The sequence below is a fragment of the Rattus norvegicus genome, chromosome 17, assembly GCF_021556685.1.
Source record: "Rattus norvegicus strain SHRSP/BbbUtx chromosome 17, alternate assembly SHRSP_T2T, whole genome shotgun sequence".
Lineage (NCBI taxonomy): Eukaryota > Metazoa > Chordata > Mammalia > Rodentia > Muridae > Rattus > Rattus norvegicus.
The window spans coordinates 64,638,936-64,656,480 of NC_141550.1; the positions used below are offsets into that span (position 1 = coordinate 64,638,936).

Genomic DNA, 17,545 nt, shown 5'->3' on the forward strand with positions numbered 1-17,545 from the left:
TCTGGTCGGATAGCTTCATATGCAATGATGTATATATTAAACACACTTTTGGAAGAAAGTAAGAACATTCTAGGCAGAAGAGCAGGGCTGAAGGCAGCTGGGCAAGAGGGATGCACTGTGCACCTGACATCTCTCAGCCTAGCTATTGGTGGATGAGTGGGTGGTGCCATCTGCCAGGAGCTGAGGAGAGATGAGTTTTGGGAAGATGGGACGTGACTAAACCCAACTGCAGCTGTGGAGCCTAGCCCACCTTGTGTGCATATTGTGGAGCATAGTGCCTGGTGCTCAGTGAAGGGCTGCGGATCCTCTGGTTCTGTTTGTGCTTGGAAGTCCTCAAATGTAGTTTTCAAATTTTCTCTTCCTTCAGCCCTAGTTTTGACAGTAGTGTCACCTTCGTCCTCGGAGGATACGTTCCATGACCCATGGATACATGTACTGTTTTGTGTGCGTGTGTTCTTTAGTACGCATTCTCACTTCTAATGTCTTTCCATCTTAATTACTGTGGCCGTCACTTCTGCTGTGTAAGACACAATAGCAAAACTAGTGTGAATATCCGTTGCTTTCTTGACAGCTGTAGAAGCAAGTTTGTTCTTTTTTTTTTTAAATTTAGAGAATACTTTATTAGTTTTTTTAATCAAACCCACGTATATAAGACCTTACATATTTAATACAGTGTGTTACCCCTGTACAAATGGAAAAAACTTAAGTTCAACATTTCTAGACCAATATGGCTGTTAATTTCTGTACAGTGCCAACTCAACACAGTAAACGGGGATACTTTTTTCCAAAGTTGACAGCACAGCTAAAGTTTCAAAAAATTCAAATTATATATCTGTATATATATATTTATATTTATATAAAAAGACCAATAATAGCAGTGTGTTATGCATCAACAGCAGCAACAGCTTTTCCAGGTTCTGCAGTCATCTGAACAAAACTGTAGAGACATCCAGCACACTCCATTAAAAAAAAAAAAAAGTACAAAAACAAAACCCGAGAAAACAGCACAGTTCTGTTACTCTTGTGGTACATGGCACCATTTTTTTTTTTAAATTAGCTTCTCAATCATCATCTGGAAAGAAAACATTCTGAGCAACATCATTAAAAACAGCTCTGATAAAGCACGGTCACTACTACGTATCATAAAGCAGGTACAAGCTATTTTACATCCACAGAGGTATGATACAGTACTGTCCTACATCTATAATACTAGAGGATACAATTTAAAAGGCATTATTTGAGACTTGATTCTACTTTTCCAGCAGAGGGCCCAAAGGATGGTGTGACACAGCTTTGTAAAGAAACATACTCTAGACAGGATTTCCTTTCACTAGTGGCACACTTCTAAGGATTCATTCTCTCCATGAATGTCAGCTAAAACCGTTATTAAAAAAATGAAATATCCCTAGAACAAAACCGTATAACCACCGGATTCACATGAAGATGACCTAGTGGAGACAAGCTGGACCTCACCTTACCAACAAGCTATCAAATCTGTTATTTTTAAACAGTGAGACCTCCAAGGAAGGAAATGCCAAGTAGTGCTTCAAAGCTTCAGACCACAATCAAACACAGCATCCTTTTCAACAGAAGCAGAAGCTCATCTGAATATGCTCAAGGATGCTGACATCAACATTTAATCATCTCCTCACTCATCCAGGAAGAAGGGGAGATCAGTTACTACTGTACTTTATTGTGTTCAACCAAATCACCATGTTACAAAAATAGCAAGCTGCCATAATAAAAAATAAGGCTCCTCTATCCAGCACCAGATAGCATCATTTTACTTTCAAGCCTAGAAATTGCACACTTGTATATAAACCAACCGAAGATGAGGATTGAGAGTTCATCCTGGTGGATTTTTCTTTTGATGAATATGAAGTGTCCTTCCTTATCTTTTTTGATGACTTTTAATTGAAAATTGATTTTATTTGATATTAGAATGGCTACTCCAGCTTGCTTCTTCTGACCATTTGCTTGGAAAGTTGTTTTCCAGCCTTTCACTCTGAGGTAGTGTCTGTCTTTGTCTCTGAGGTGTGTTTCCTGTAGGCAGCAGAATGCAGGGTCCTCGTTGCGTATCCAGTTTGTTAATCCATGTCTTTTTATTGGGGAGTTGAGGCCATTGATGTTGAGAGATGTTAAGGAATAGTGATTATTGCTTCCTGTTATATTCATATTTGGACGAGAGGTTATGTTTGTGTGCTTTTCTTCTCTTTGTTTTGTTGCCAAGATGATTAGTTTCTTGCTTCTTCTAGGGTATAGCTTGCCTCCTTATGTTGGGCTTTACCCTTTATCATCCTTTGTAGTGCTGGATTTGTAGAAAGATATTGTGTAAATTTGGTTTTGTCATAGAATATCTTGGTTTCTCCATCTATGGTAATTGAGAGTTTTGCAGGATACAGTAACCTGGGCTGGCATTTGTGTTCTCTTAGGGTCTGTATGACATCTGTCCAGGATCTTCTGGCCTTCATAGTTTCTGGCGAAAAGTCTGGTGTGATTCTGATAGGTCTGCCTTTATATGTTACTTGACCTTTTTCCCTTACTGCTTTTAATATTCTTTCTTTATTTTGTGCGTTTGGTGTTTTGACAATTATGTGACGGGAGGTGTTTCTTTTCTGGTCCAATCTATTTGGAGTTCTGTAGGCTTCTTGTATGCCTATGGGTATCTCTTTTTTTAGGTTAGGGAAGTTTTCTTCTATGATTTTGTTGAAGATATTTACTGGTCCTTTGAGCTGGGAGTCTTCACTCTCTTCTATACCTATTATCCTTAGGTTTGATCTTCTCATTGAGTCCTGGATTTCCTGTATGTTTTGGACCAGTAGCTTTTTCTGCTTTACATTATCTTTGACAGTTGAGTCAATGATTTCTATGGAATCTTCTGCTCCTGAGATTCTCTCTTCCATCTCTTGTATTCTGTTGGTGAAGCTTGTATCTACAGCTCCTTGTCTTTTCTTCTGATTTTCTATGTCCAGGGTTGTTTCCATGTGTTCTTTCTTGATTGCTTCTATTTCCATTTTTAATTCCTTCAACTGTTTGATTGTGTTTTCCTGGAATTCTTTCAGGGATTTTTGCGATTCCTCTCTGTAGGCTTCTACTTGTTCTCTAAGGGAGCTCTTTATGTCTTTCTTGAAGTCCTCCAGCATCATGATCAAATATGATTTTGAAACTAGATCTTGCTTTTCTGGTGTGTTTGGATATTCCGTGTTTGTTTTGGTGGGAGAATTGGGCTCCGATGATGCCATGTAGTCTTGGTTTCTGTTGCTTGGGTTCCTGCGCTTGCCTCTCGCCATCAGATTATCTCTAGTGTTACTTTGTTCTGCTATTTCTGACAGTGGCTAGACTGTCCTATAAGCCTGTGTGTCAGGAGTGCTGTAGACCTGTTTTCCTGTTTTCTTTCAGCCAGTTATGGGGACAGAGTGTTCTGCTTTCGGGCGTGTAGTTTTTCCTCTCTACAGGTCTTCAGCTGTTCCTGTGGGCCTGTGTCTTGAGTTCACCAGGCAGGTTTCCTGCAGGGGAAAAGTTGGTCCCACCTGTGGATCCAAGGCTCAAGTTTGCTCGTAGGGTACTGCTCGTGGGGTCCTCTCCGCTGTGGCAGCAACCGGGAAGATCTTCGCCGCTCTTTCCGGGAGCCTCCGCACACCAGGGCTCCAGATGACGCCTGGTGTTCTCCTCTGGCGTCTGGACGTGCACAGAGTGCAGCCTCCCCTGGTCTTCCAGGCGTGTCTGCCTCTCTGAATGTTCAGCTCTCCCTCCCACGGGATCTGGGTGCAGAAACTGTTTATCTGGTCTGTTTCCTTCTGGTTCCGGGGGTGTCTCAGGCGCAGGGGTCCTGCCGCTCCTGGGCCCTCCCCTACGGGAACCCAGAGGCCTTACGAAGCTGCCTCTTGGGCCAGGGACGTGGGCAGGGGTGGGCAGTGTTGGTGGTCTCCTCCACTCTGCAGCCTCAGGAGTGCCCACCTGATCAGGCGGTGAGGTCTCTCTCCCACGGGGTTTGGGAGCAGAGAGGCAAGTTTGTTCTTATCTTAGACCTCAACATAAAATATTTTGTTCTGAGATTGATGATTTTGATTTTTTTTTACTTGAAAAAAAAAGAAATCCATGCAGCTTTTATTTGATGCATCTGAATTGCTTGTATCACCTCTCTTACTCTTTTGTGCAGTGTCATGGGAATTGATTGGTGGCCCAGATAGCTACCAAATGACTAAGGGTATGTAGTGCAGATACCCTGGACAAGGGTCATTCGTGTCCCTAGCAGGACCAGATTGAACAACATGAGAGTTCATCATGTTACTCAGAGTAGTATCCAGTTTAAAACTTACAACTTGTTATTTCTGGAATTTTGGACTTAATATATTTAATTAATAATATATTAATATATGTGGTGTGCAGACTCATAAAACAGGCAAACTACTTTTTGCTAATAATGGATCCTAGCTGTGAGCTCACATATTTTATAAAATAAATAAGTGTTGATGGTGGAAGTGACTGAGAAAATTTTATTTTGAACTGTGGACTACTCTGTACCCTCACCTATGGAACAACTTAGGAAAGTGATGTTTTATTTCATAAGGTGTTGTTACTAGTCTTAATCACATGATGCTGTTTTATTTACTGTGCTCATATTTAAAGGGAAAGTGAAATATGGCTATCTTGTAGATAATGTTAAATATGATTGACTAAAAGTACATGATCTAATATATGCAAGGTCCTGGTTAAATCTCAAGCAATAACAAAACATTTTCTAACATGTTATGGTAAAAATTACTTTTTTAAATTTTTTATTAGATATATTTCTTTACTTACATTTCAAATGTCATCCCCCTTCCCAGCTTCCTGTCCATAAGGCCCCATCCCCTCTCCTCCCCCTCCCCCATACGGGTATTCTCCCCATACATACCCCTTACAGCACCCCCCCATATTCTCCTGCATTGGGGGTTCAACCTTGGCAGGACCAAGGGCTTCCCCTTCCACTGGTGCCCAACAAGGCTATTCTCTGCTACATATGCAGTTGGAGCCCTGGGTCAGTCCATGTATAGTCTTTCGGTAGTGGTTTAGTCCCTGGAAACTCTGGTTGATTAGCACTGTTGTTTTTATGGAGTTGCAAGCTCCTTCAACTCTTTCAATACTTCCTCTAATAACTCCCAAGGGGGTCCTGTTCTCAGTTCGGTGGTTTGCTGCTAGCATTGACCTCTGTATTGGACATGCTCTGGATGTGTCTCTCAGGAGAGATCTATATCCAGTCCCTTTCAGCATGCATTTTTTAGCTTCATCAATCTTAACTAGTTTTGTTGGCTGTATATATATGGGCCAGAAGTTGGAAAGAAACCAGATGCTCTTCAACAGAGGAATGGATTAAAAAAATGTGGTATATCTACACAATGGAGTACTACTCAGCTATCAAAAACAATGACTTCATGAAATTCATAGGCAGATGGATGGAACTAGAAAATATCATCCTGAGTCAGTTTACACAATCACAGAAAAACACACTTCTTATGCACTCATTGATAAGTGGATATTAGCCAAAAAGCTCAAATTACCCAAGATGCAATCCACAGACCACAGGAAGCTCAAGAAGAAGGATGACCAAAATGCGGATACTCCCACTCCTTAAAAGGGGGTGAAATATTCATAGGAAGGGATATGGAAGCAAAGTTTAGAGCAGCAACTGAAGGAAGGGCCATTCAGAGCCTGCCCCACATGTGGCCCATATATATACAGCCACCAAAAATTATTCTTTAAGATGAATGTGGTGGTGCTCACATTTAGTCCCAGCATTCATGAGCAGAAGCTGGCCGATCTCTGAGTTCAAGGTCAGTCTGATCTACACTGAGGGTTCCAGGACAGCCAGGGCTACAAAGGATGCTGTGTCTTGGTGAGGGTCCGGGAGGCATTTCTCTTTAGACAGTTTATTGAAAGCCTTTTTCTAGTCATCATATTTCTCCTGCGTTTCTGGGTGAGCATTAGCATCCATTAAAAATCATTAAGAAAGCTGAAGGGTGTACAGCAATTCATGATAGCAGAGACAGGTTTAGTATCTCATCTGCTGGATCATTTCTCTCCAGCAGACATTGAATGAATTAAATGTTGGATAAAAGGGCTGCAAAAAAAAAAAAAATTGGCTTGGTGGTTAAGAGTACTGGCTGCTTTTCCAGAGGACCTGGGTTCAGTTCCCAGCACCCACATGGCAGCTCACAACCATCTGTAGTTCCAATTCCAGAAGATCCAATTCCCTGTTCTGGCCACTGGCTACTAAGAGTAATACAGGGACAGGTGTATGCAGACAAAATGCATGCACTTGTTTAAAAAAAAAAATCACAAGTAAAGGTTGGAATCAATCATGAATCAATGAATTTACCATCCTTCCCCAAAGTTGAGCAAATTCACAGTAGAGGGAGGGAGGAAAGGAAGGAAGGAAGGAAGGAAGGAAGGAAGGGACAGAGGGAGGGAAGGAAGGGAGGAAGGAAGGAGGGAAGGAAGGGAGGGAGGGAGGAGGATATACCTGTATTACTTAGTTCATCTCAGTTTTGCATAGAAGTCCGGATTAAATTCTATTGTAATTAGAAAATCAAAATCTGCAAATGAGATGAAAGCCAAACCATATTTAGTACTGTATTATTCCTAACAGGTCAGATGAACCCAAGAGAAAGACCCCGTGAGACATCTTCATTTAATTAAAATGTAACACTGAGAGAATCAGAACAAACTTGTACATAAACATCAGAGAGGCGTGGAACCCACTTTACTTGCTGTTCTCAGAAGAGCATGGTATGCAGTAGCTAATGTCACAACCAGAGATTTAGCAATCTTGCCAGGCACATAGTAGGAACATAAGATTGTATAGACTGAACACTAGGAAGCCACGTAGTGCTGTCCAGCTTTTGCAGTCGTTTGCAAGACTTGCCGTATTATCCAGTGCACACAGGCAAATCTGTTCTGTTCATCAAGGAGTTTATCTAAAACTAGACATAGGGATGACTTATGAGTACTGCATTATTCTTGCAGTATCTTTCAAGTCATGAAAAAGTCACTAAAATTCTCTGTAACTGCCGTGCCAAGTTCATTTTGCCCTATGAATTATTGTGCTTGACGGCTAGCCACCCAAGTATGATAAATATGATCTGTCTCTTTTTAACTGAAATACAGATTAAGTAAAGTTCTTCCCCATTATGTCACATAGTTGAGTATCTTCTGCTGTAAAACAGTGAACACTAACATTGTTAAAGCTGGTGAGGAGACACAGAAGGTAGTTTGTCAGGGCAGATGAAAAGTCGCTGGAGTGGAGTGGTTACAAGATGAGGGAGGGAGTTGTGGCAGTGGGCTGGTGCAGGGCAGGGTTGAGTCATTCAACTCCATCCACGTTGAGGGAGGAGGAAAGTGCTAATTTTGCATGGTTTATGTCAGATTAGCAGGACTGTCTGACTAGAGAGAACAGAATAATTACTGGGTTTTATCATGTGAGAAGAGGGGTTTGGTTTTGAATGTCACCCTAATGTTTTACTCAGGATCTACGATTGAAGGCATGAAGATTTTGGTGGGAACAAGAATAAATCTTATGTGGTATTTAGTAATTTGACCAGCAAACATGTATGATCCTGTTAGGGAAAAGTAGGCCAAAGAAGTAGAGACATGACAGCCCTAAAAATAGGAAGAAGGGAAAGAACTTACCTGTGTTTCTCCGGCAGCATCAGAGGAACCAAGCATTCCTTCTGCAAGGAGTAGGATGGGGATGCTCATTTCATTGGTTGTACTGGTGCATACTGTTTCGATCCCGTGGATTCATTTCTATTGCCCCATCAGTTGAAAGGAAAAACTTAGATTTGGGTGAGATCTTGTTGCAGGGCAGAGACAATATGAGCAAAACCTTTTATATAAATCTGCCCCACCATCTTTTCTTCCAGAAGGCTCACATAGCAATGGTGTTATCAGACACAGGACATGCTGGTGAGGCAAATTCCTTCTACTGTTGCTCTGGCTGAGATCCTGAAAAGGTTAAATGTTCCCTATAATGCAGAATGTGTCAATCTACTCATATTCATGCCTTTCTATGTTCATTCTTCGAATATTTCTTGGTCCATATTCTTATATTAAAGCTGACACCGAAGGCTCACCAGAGTAAATTTCCCAGGTCTCCTGAAAGGCACTGTTCTCTAAAAGTCGGTACAAAGAATTTAAACATCAACCTAGTTAGCTTTCCTGTCATGTTGTTTAACCCGTGTTGAGGCCAGCCTGCAGTATACTCATGTAAAAAAATATGGTAAAATGACCTGATAACACACTAAATAGTAATCCTTTTATTGTTATCTCAAAATTAGGTTAAGTATGTGTATGTGTATGCATGTACACATACATGTATATACATTCATGTGTGTCATGAGATGCCAGTTTATGGAAAGACTAGCACACATAGACTTCATATCTCAGCAAAAAAAAGGCCTGTCAGAGTCAACCATGGGCATAAATACAGTACAGAATCGCCTCATGAACACAGATGCAGGAGTCGCTGGCTGACTTCCCTCTTCCATCTCACCATGACCGTTGAGAACAAAAGTGCTCAGGTCTCCCCTATAGGTTACCAACCTGTGTTTCTGCGAAGTACTTCCGGGTAAACATCTGCATTCTGGGGTGGGTGGTGGTTAAAAAAAAACCTGCATTCTGAAGAGAATCAACTTTATCAACACACTGCTGTCTAGAGATCTCCAGATTCAACATCCCTTCCCCCATCTGTGCCTTCCTTCTCCTTACTTCCAACAGCACACTGTTTGAGCCCTAGTACAACATCTACGAAGCCAATAATTTCACATTAACATAAGTTTTTCCCATAATCTCTAGGATTGGAGGTTGGTTCCAAGCATGCTTGCCCAGCACCTTGCCATTGCATGTAAGTCCAGCTTCAAAGGCTCTGATCTCCTCTTTCAGCCTTTGCAGGCACCAGCACACACGTGTGAATGTACACAGCACACTATACATGCAAGTAAAAATAATAAAGTCTCAAAAAACGTTAAGATCTCTCAACCTACTCTAGAATCACTTTTCATTCACATGTTATTTATGAGTAACCTACAGAAAGAATATCACTAGTACCCCTTACTCCCTGTTGCAGTTGGAGTGTTTCTCCTCAGCTCTGTGTTGACGTTTAGTTGTCATTGTAATAGTAGTACTAAGGGGTGGAGATAGCCATGGGAAATTGAAATCCCAGTACTTGGGAGACTGGGCTAGAAAAATGTCCTGAGTTTAAGGTTAGCCTTGGCAACAGAGTAAGTCACTGGCTCAAGGGAAAAAGTGATTTGGCTATGCAACTCTGCCCTCACAAATGGATTAATGTTGTGATTAAGGATCTGGTTCGTTATCTCAGGAGTGTGTTCCTGACATTTTTGTGATGCTTATTAAATAACAGCTTCATCTGAAGATTGTGTGTTCTAGGTTCAGGGAGCGTCCTTGATCAGATTTGTAGTCTCGTCTTCCTAGGAGATAGGTATGTGGTTAACTGCAGTGTATAAATAATACAATATCCATTCTGTAGGCCATGGACCAAGGAATATTTTAATCAAGCCTTAAAGCTTTAATATTAAATAAATTCGTCAGTTTGAAGTTGCCACAGATGGTGATTTCTCTCACGCATGTAGACTAAGTAAACTGAAAACCTGGAAAACACTTGTCATCCTAGAGCCATTAAAGCATGAGTCATAGCAAGAGGTCAAATAGCAGTGTTCACGGGAGCTTGGAAGAAATGATAGGGAGCTTTGAGGGCACAAGTCTCCAGTGGAGGGAGTAATTATCCAGGGGGAGCAAGCAGCATGAGAACTGATCTAAAGTGAGCCTGAGGATGTGGCTGAATTGTGGCTTTATGATGAAATCTTAATGGGCGAAGAGCTGCCTCTTAAGAATGAATGACACATGAACGAGAATGAACGAGAGTGGTTTCCTGGGATGGAACCTAGTGGTAAAGACCCTGAACATTGGTTAAAAAAAAATAGAGGATTTATACCATTGCACACATTTAGTTGATTAAGCATGTTCAGCATTTTGGCTTGTATTTAAACAGACTGGCTCTTAACCATATTCTCAGGCTGAAGTGAAGCTCACAGTTAGGGTCGCACTGAATGAACAACGTATAGCACAGCATAGCTCCAATCTGGCCCAAATGATCTTTCTGCTTCCGCCTTCTGAGTGTGGGACTGTGCACAGGTTCCCCTCCACCTGATGACCCTTTATTTTGACAAGTTCCCTGATGGTAAAATGCCGTCAAACTATGTCATGTGGTATGGAGAAATCTGTCATAAAAGGGTCATCGAGCAATGCAGAAAACCGCATTGTTGATTTATTGTCTTATTTTAAATGGCTATTACCCCATCCTTCAGTAACCACCTCTCTGGCAAACATTAACTGTCAGCATTGAGGGGAACCCCACAGCCAAAAGGCCCAAATGCCCAGGGTTGTTGGCACCTTTCTGGTTTGGTTTGGTTTGGTTTGGCAATAATGCCCCTCAAAACCACAAGTCTCAAACCCAAGCCCATAAACATACCAAGCTGGGTGTGGTCGTGCACACCTTTAATCCCAGTACTGAGGAAGCAGAAGCAGGAAGATCTCTTAAGTTCAAGGCAGTCTGAACTATAAGGTGAATTATAGTTCAGGACTACATAATGAGACCCTGTCTCAAGTAAAAAGAAACAAAATAATAATAATGCAGAAGCAATCGAAGACACCTCATACTAACCCCTGCTTCCATGTGCATGTGTCCATAACTGTATATGCACCTTCACATGCATGTGTACTCATAGTACACACAAACACGTACCACACACACAAAAAGGTGACCGTTCAAACACAAATATTTACATTTTGCAGTAATACTCGATCTCACGTTAAATGGTCTGAGCTCATTGAAAACAAAAAAGTAAAAATATATCAACAAGAACAAGAGTAAGCAAATTGTGGAGAGTATTCATACCATGGAATGTTATTCAATAGTAAGAATGAATAACTCATAGACATGGCCACACAAACGTCACATCTGTCACAGATGTGTAGTGTTATGATTTCATTCACACTAAGTTCAAGTACAGGCTGAAGTGTTCCATAGCCTTCAGAACAGCGAGTGTTCTAGGAGTCAGGGTAAGACTCAAGGCAGGAAATGAAACAAAGAGACCATGAAGAACCCTGCTTACTACTCCTGGCTTGCTCAGCCTGCTTTCTTAAAACACCCAGGGCCACCTCGACAGGTGAGACACCTCCCACATTGAGCTGGGACCTCTCTCATCAGTTGGCAATGAGGAAAAGGCACTACAGACTTGTCTACAGGCAACCCAGTAAAGATACTGTCTCCATTCTCCCTTTCCAGATGCTCTAGCTAGTATCAAGTTGACAAACAGCAAACCAGGGCAGTGAGTCTGGGGGCACTGGGACTGTAGAAAGCCTCTGTAATCTTGGGCTGAGGTTACGATTCTGTGAGAGGAGTATTCATCAAACCTTAGTGAACTGCATTTTAGCTCTCTGCACTGTGCAGTATGTAAGGGGGAATGTAGCCTTGACCGATATTGAACCCTACTTAGTAAACTTATTTTTGCAGTAGCTTGGGCTAGCAATTTCTTATATGCTTCTTATTTTTGGAGAATACAGTTATAAATATGAAAATGAAAAAAGAGTATAGCTGAAACCTGTATCTTTTGGTGTCCTAGCTATAATCTAATTTTTTTTCTTTTATTGGATTTGTAATTAAATTTTAAGAAGAACCCCAGAATTCAGGAACATTTTGGATAAATGCACACTTATCATAAAATAGATCAGAATTTTGGTAGCTGTATCTTTTGAAAACTTATTTATACTTTTATATAAAAGTATATAAAAGTGGTGTTATTCAAAGACCACATCTTAGGTATTTAATAGATTTTACTTTGCTTTGAAGTTTCCAAAGAATGCTTTTAAATATTCTTTCCCACAAAAAGAAATTTCGGTTTTGAAAACATTCATAGAATGGAAGAATTCTCTGGAAAGTCCCCCAGTGAAGCCTGGATTGTCTTGCTGTTTACACTTTAAGCCTCTCGTCTATGGGTCTGTTTCTATAGAGCAAAGGCTGACCCCAGAAAAGTAATTTTTCTTGCTTTGTGGAACCTTTTTTATCTGACAGAAAATGGTAACTCATCAGACTGCGACAGAAACCACCTTTTCAACTCTCAGTCAACTTGATCAATATTATGCATCCATCAAATGAAGGATCTGGAGCGATAACCTCAAAAACCCTGCTAGGCAACAAGGTATTGATTCTGTGTTTGGCCTGATGGATAGATGCACAAAGGCAACAAGTGAAGGCGGAGAGTGGGGACCTGGCCACCTGTCCTTTCCTGCTACACCAGGAAGGATGTGGCTGTACTGGAAAGCACACTGTGGCTTTTTCTGAAAATGCAGCTCCTTCCTGTCACTGTCTTTCAGAGTCTGATCCTAGCTGGGAAAAGCCCTTTCCTTGGGGTTTTCAGGAAGCCTCAGAAACCAACTTAAAATGAAACGTAATCACATTTATTCTGGTGGATTTGAGACTCACTATGACTGGAAATATTTTGAGAGTGTTATTAGTGACTTATAGCAAGGAGTAAGAGTAGATAATAGTATGAAGGAACTGTGGGAAGGTCTTGATTTATCTTTGGGATTATAGACTTATTAGAGGCTTTAGAAGTATTGATTCATATTAAACTAGTAAATGTGCTAATTAGAGCGGGGTCGTTTTGGTTCATTAAGCCAGTCGAGCAGACCTCTCATTAGCTATCCACTCGAGTGCTTAAGAATGATGATAACCTCACCCCTGGAGTCATCATCTGGCAAATGACGGGGCTAACCTCAAATGAAAGTTCTTATTGGTGGTATCTTTTCGCTTCCTTCCCCAGTTGATGCCTAATTTCCTAATGCCTTTGAGAGAATTCCCTGGCACATTGTCAAAGAAATGAGCTGAGCTCTGTTATGGTCCTTGTAGCATCTTGTCAAAATTATTTACTTAGGTCTCTCACCCTACTAGAATGTAACTTTTTGTAAATGAGATCTTATGGTACAAATTAATTATAATTAGTGATAACTATATGTAACATACTGGTTTAGCTAACTCAGCCGTTACAATCTAATAAGTGAAAGTGTAGGCTGCTGTGAACTAAAAAACAGATCTTAATTTAAGTTGCATCCCAGAGCATAAGACCAGCACAAAACACTGACCTACAAACTCAAGTGAAACAAGGGTGGCACTCTCTTAACTGCTCATGAGCTAGTTTTTTGGGGAAACATCTGAGATTGGAGGAAAGCAGACTTATGGGTAAGCATCTTTCCTGTTGCCCCTCAGGTTGTGAGGGAGGGCTCACCAGGAGCTCCAAAGGTAAAGTACTATGTGGGTAACTCCCTTTGACAAGGACTCAGCAGAGACACAGAAAACAATGCTGAAGAGTATCGAGTTACCTGCCTCTGGATGCATCTGAAGGCTGGCATCCTTCCACTGAGTGGACTACATGAGCTCCGAGGTTCTGCCGAGGGAGCATGTCCTTCTTTAATCCATCTTTCACAGTAACAAAGGTGACTGTCTAGATCCTCTGAGGATGCAGCATCACCAAAAGAAGTAATGAGAACATTGCTGGCTTGTATGCTCAGGCACATAAATCCATTTCCAGCTTCATTACTCGGAGTCTGCTCTTCACCATAAAAAGAGAAAGAGTCACAGAATCAAAAATTATGTAACAAACTTACAGCTTTAGCCTGATACCTGGAAATCTATCTTTCCTGTCAGAGAAATTGTGAAGAAACAGATTTAGGTAAACAATGACCCAGAACGCTATTGAAAAAAACTCTCCACTTGCTGGAGGATGTAATTTGGCCGAGTACTACACACTTCCTCCAGTTATTGAGAAGAGAAGAGAACTTCTGGTTCCGTGTACATTAGTCCACAGAGGGTCCAGAAGGTGTGACGTTGTAATGAAGCTGTCTGGCTGCTTTATAGTGTTGATCAGGGAGAATTCTTTTTCAACATCAAAGCAGTTTTCCTTTTTTAAAAAATTGAAAATAGATTTCTCCTCTTTCTAAACTGGCACTCGGTAAGAACAAGTCCATGTTCAGCACAAGCACCAAGATTGTGCGAGAAGCTGGATATGTCCGAGTCTGGCATCGCTCAGACGTTGCTTGAGCTGGGGATGAACGCAGATCTCAAGGCACAGCTGCAGGCACTCAGCATCCTCATGGCCAAAGACTCTGAGGTTGGTGGTGATTGGAAATCTTTCCAGAAAATCCAAATCCGGCTAGTGCATGAGTTGGGGAACAAGTTCTGTGAGAAACGTGTACTCTTCAGTGCACAGAGGAGAGTTTTGCCCAAGCCAACTCACAAACCAAACAAGCCACCCTTGAGGACTTGGTCTTTACAAGCGAAATTGTGGGTAAGAGGATCTGGGTGAAACTGGATGGCGGCTGGCTCGTAAAGGTTCACTTAGAGCACAGCAGAACATTGTGGAACATAGGGTCAAAACTTTTTCTGCTGTGTGTCAGAAGCTCCCAGGGAAGGATGCTGATTTTGAATTTCCAGGGTTTCACTTGTAAAGAAACTGGCTGAATAAAGACTCCTCTGTCTCCCTTCAGAAAAGATCAGGCCTCCAAGAGGTGACGACCTAGTATGACAAAGCAAAGTACAGTAAGACAAGGCAAAAACCACAACATCTGAGCTGGACAAAGCAACCCAACAGGAGGAAAAGTAAGTCCCAGAAGCAGGCAAAAGTGTCAGAGAGTCACACTGTTAGGAGTCCTACGAAACCACGAGGCTAACAGCCACAACATACACACAGAGGACTTGGTGCAGACCCTCGAAAACTCCATGCTTGCTGCTTTGGTCTCTGTGAGCCCATATGAGCCCTGCTTAGTTGATTCAGTGGGCCATGTTCTCCTAGTGTCCTCTGTCCCCTCTTAATTCAACTACAGTCTTTCCTCCTCTTCTGCAGAGTTCCCCAAGCTCCGAGGAGAGGGACCAGATGGAGACCTCCAGTTTAGATGATCTCTCTACATAATGTCTGACTAGGTTTCTGCACCCACTCCCACGTGCTCCTGGAAAAAGCCTCTTTGATGACTACTGGACAAGGGACAGACCTATGAGTATAGCAGAATATTTTTTCTAGTTTATCACTGTGAAAAAAATACTTGAGGAAAATAACTTAATGGAGGAAAGACTGATTTGGGATCATGGTTTTAGATGTCTCAGTCTCTATCTCCCTCTACTGCTTTCTCAGGTCTGTGACAAGGCAAAAATATGAGTGGAAAACTATTAACCTCATGATGATCAGAGATGTGTGTGTGTGTGTGTGTGTGTGTGTGTGTGTGTGTGTGTGTAATTGCAGTGGGGTGTAGATGACTGGGGTTAAGATACAAACTTTTATGGTTATACTCCAGTAGCCCAGTTCCTCCAACTAATTCCTACCTCTTAATAGCCCATTAGCTCTGAACTTATCAATGAAACTAGCATCCTAGTGATCTAATCATCTCTCAAACAATGCTACCAGCTGGGGACTAGCCATTCACATTAGCCTTGTGGGGAGACACCCTGTTCTAGTTTGATTTTCCGTTGCTGTGATGAAATATTCTGACCAAAAGCACCTTGGTGATGAAAGAATTTATTTGACTTACACCGCCAGGTCATAATTCATCATGGAGGGAAGTCAGGGCAAGAACCTTGGAAGAATACTGCTTACTGGTTAACACTTTGGCTTGCTCTTAGGCTCATTCCAAACTAGCTTTCTTATTCCACCTGCCAAGCTCCTACATCAATTAGCAATCAAGCTGGGAGGTGGTGGCACACACTTTTAATACCAGCCCTTGGGAGGCAGAGGCAGGTGGATCTCTGTGAATTGAGGCCAGCCTGGTTTACACAGTGAGTTCCAGGACAGCCAGGGCTTTACACAGAGCAACCTTGTCTCAAAAAAACAAAAAACTAGCAATCAAGGTAATGCCCCTATAGACACATTACTGGCCAGTCTGATCTAGGCAATTTTTCAATTGTTCCCTCTTCCCGGGTGACTCTAGGTTGTGTCAAGTTTGCAGTAAAAACTAGGACATGCTCTATGTGCAAACCATAACAATCTTCACTTCTAAGTCAGAGGTTTATTTTAAAAAGAAGAGACTTTGCAGCTTGCTTCTGTACCTTTCTAGCACTAACATGGATTCAGTAGAATTAAGCAGAAGGGAGGGATAGGACATGTAGATTAAAAGATTTGAGTTGTAGGTCATAGGATCTATTGCAAGAGCTTCACCTAGGCAACCTCTTTCCTGTCCACTGACAGTAGGGTTAAGACTTTCTCAAAGCCCATTGGAGTCTGAGATGACAGTAATACATCTGGAACATTCCTGGAAGGGGTGTGTGCATGCGTGTGCAAGTATGTGTGTGTGTGTGTGTGTGTGTGTGTGTGTGTGTAACAGCAGTGATATCCCAAAGTATCTTCCAAATTCTAAGATTTTTGTTTCATATGAAAGAAAAACTTTCCTTCAGAGGTAGTAGAAGATACAAGTGGACTGGAATGGAGATACATGTATACATTTGTGTGGACTGGAATAGAGATACATGTATACATTTGTGTGCTCCTACCTGCTTCAGTGCTAGAGAAGGAGCAGTGTGCAAGGGGGTGAGAAAACACGAAGAAGCAGAGAGTGATAGAAGAGGGGGTTGGTAGAGAATAGAGCTTAGGGTGACGCTTCGAAGCACAATGGCTCTCACAATCCTCCTGCCTCAGTCAGTTCATTCTGTGCATGCGCCTGCACAGAGTCCAGCAACCGTCTCTTTTTGGATAATGGTCATGGATATTGGTACCACTGATGAAATGAAATGGGAACGGATGGCTGATATACAGTTACCGATGGTTCCATCACATAAATATTACAGGAGACCATCATTTGGGCCTCAACAGATGAGAATGAAAAGTGTGTCACTCATGCTAGAGTTCTACATCAGCGAGCTAAGCTGTTGGTCTAACCTTCCCAGAAGCCAGGAGAAGTGAGAGAGGACAGTCAAACTCCCCATGGACAGTTGTTAAGGTGATGAGATCCCATTCTTTCTAATCCTTATACAGAAGAAGTGACCGGAAGAGCAACCATCCCATCACGGCTCCCCGATTCACAAGAGTAGAAACTTTGAAATAACTGACACCATGTCCTTTATTTCTTATTTCTCCATCTTTGTCTGCCTCCTTGGGATCCTTACCCTGTGATGTGGAATACTGGATTGTCTACTTCGGGAGGTGAAAAGAAAAAGATATCGAAAGGGAATTGTTGTAATTTGCCCTTTGACACTTCTTATAGCAAAAGGTCCATGAAGAGGAGGGTTATGATAGCTATTTTTGGTTATCAACTTGACTACATCTGTAATTAGCTAAAACCCAAATGGCTGGGCACAACTGTGAAAGAGTTTTACTTAATTAAATCATTTGAGGTGGGAAGTCCCAGTTATAATCCAGATTTTTTTTTTTGACCAGAGTTTCTTTGTGTAATCCTGGCCAACCTTGAACTCTCTCTGTAGATTGCAAACTCTGATATTTGTCTGGTGCTT

At 41.7% G+C, this 17,545-nt stretch overlaps 1 pseudogene; it reads left to right on the forward strand.

Annotated features, from left to right (window-relative positions):
• Positions 1-14,077: 14,077 nt before the first annotated feature.
• LOC148000230 (small ribosomal subunit protein eS7 pseudogene) lies at positions 14,078-14,635 on the forward strand (annotated as a pseudogene).
• Positions 14,636-17,545: the final 2,910 nt, after the last annotated feature.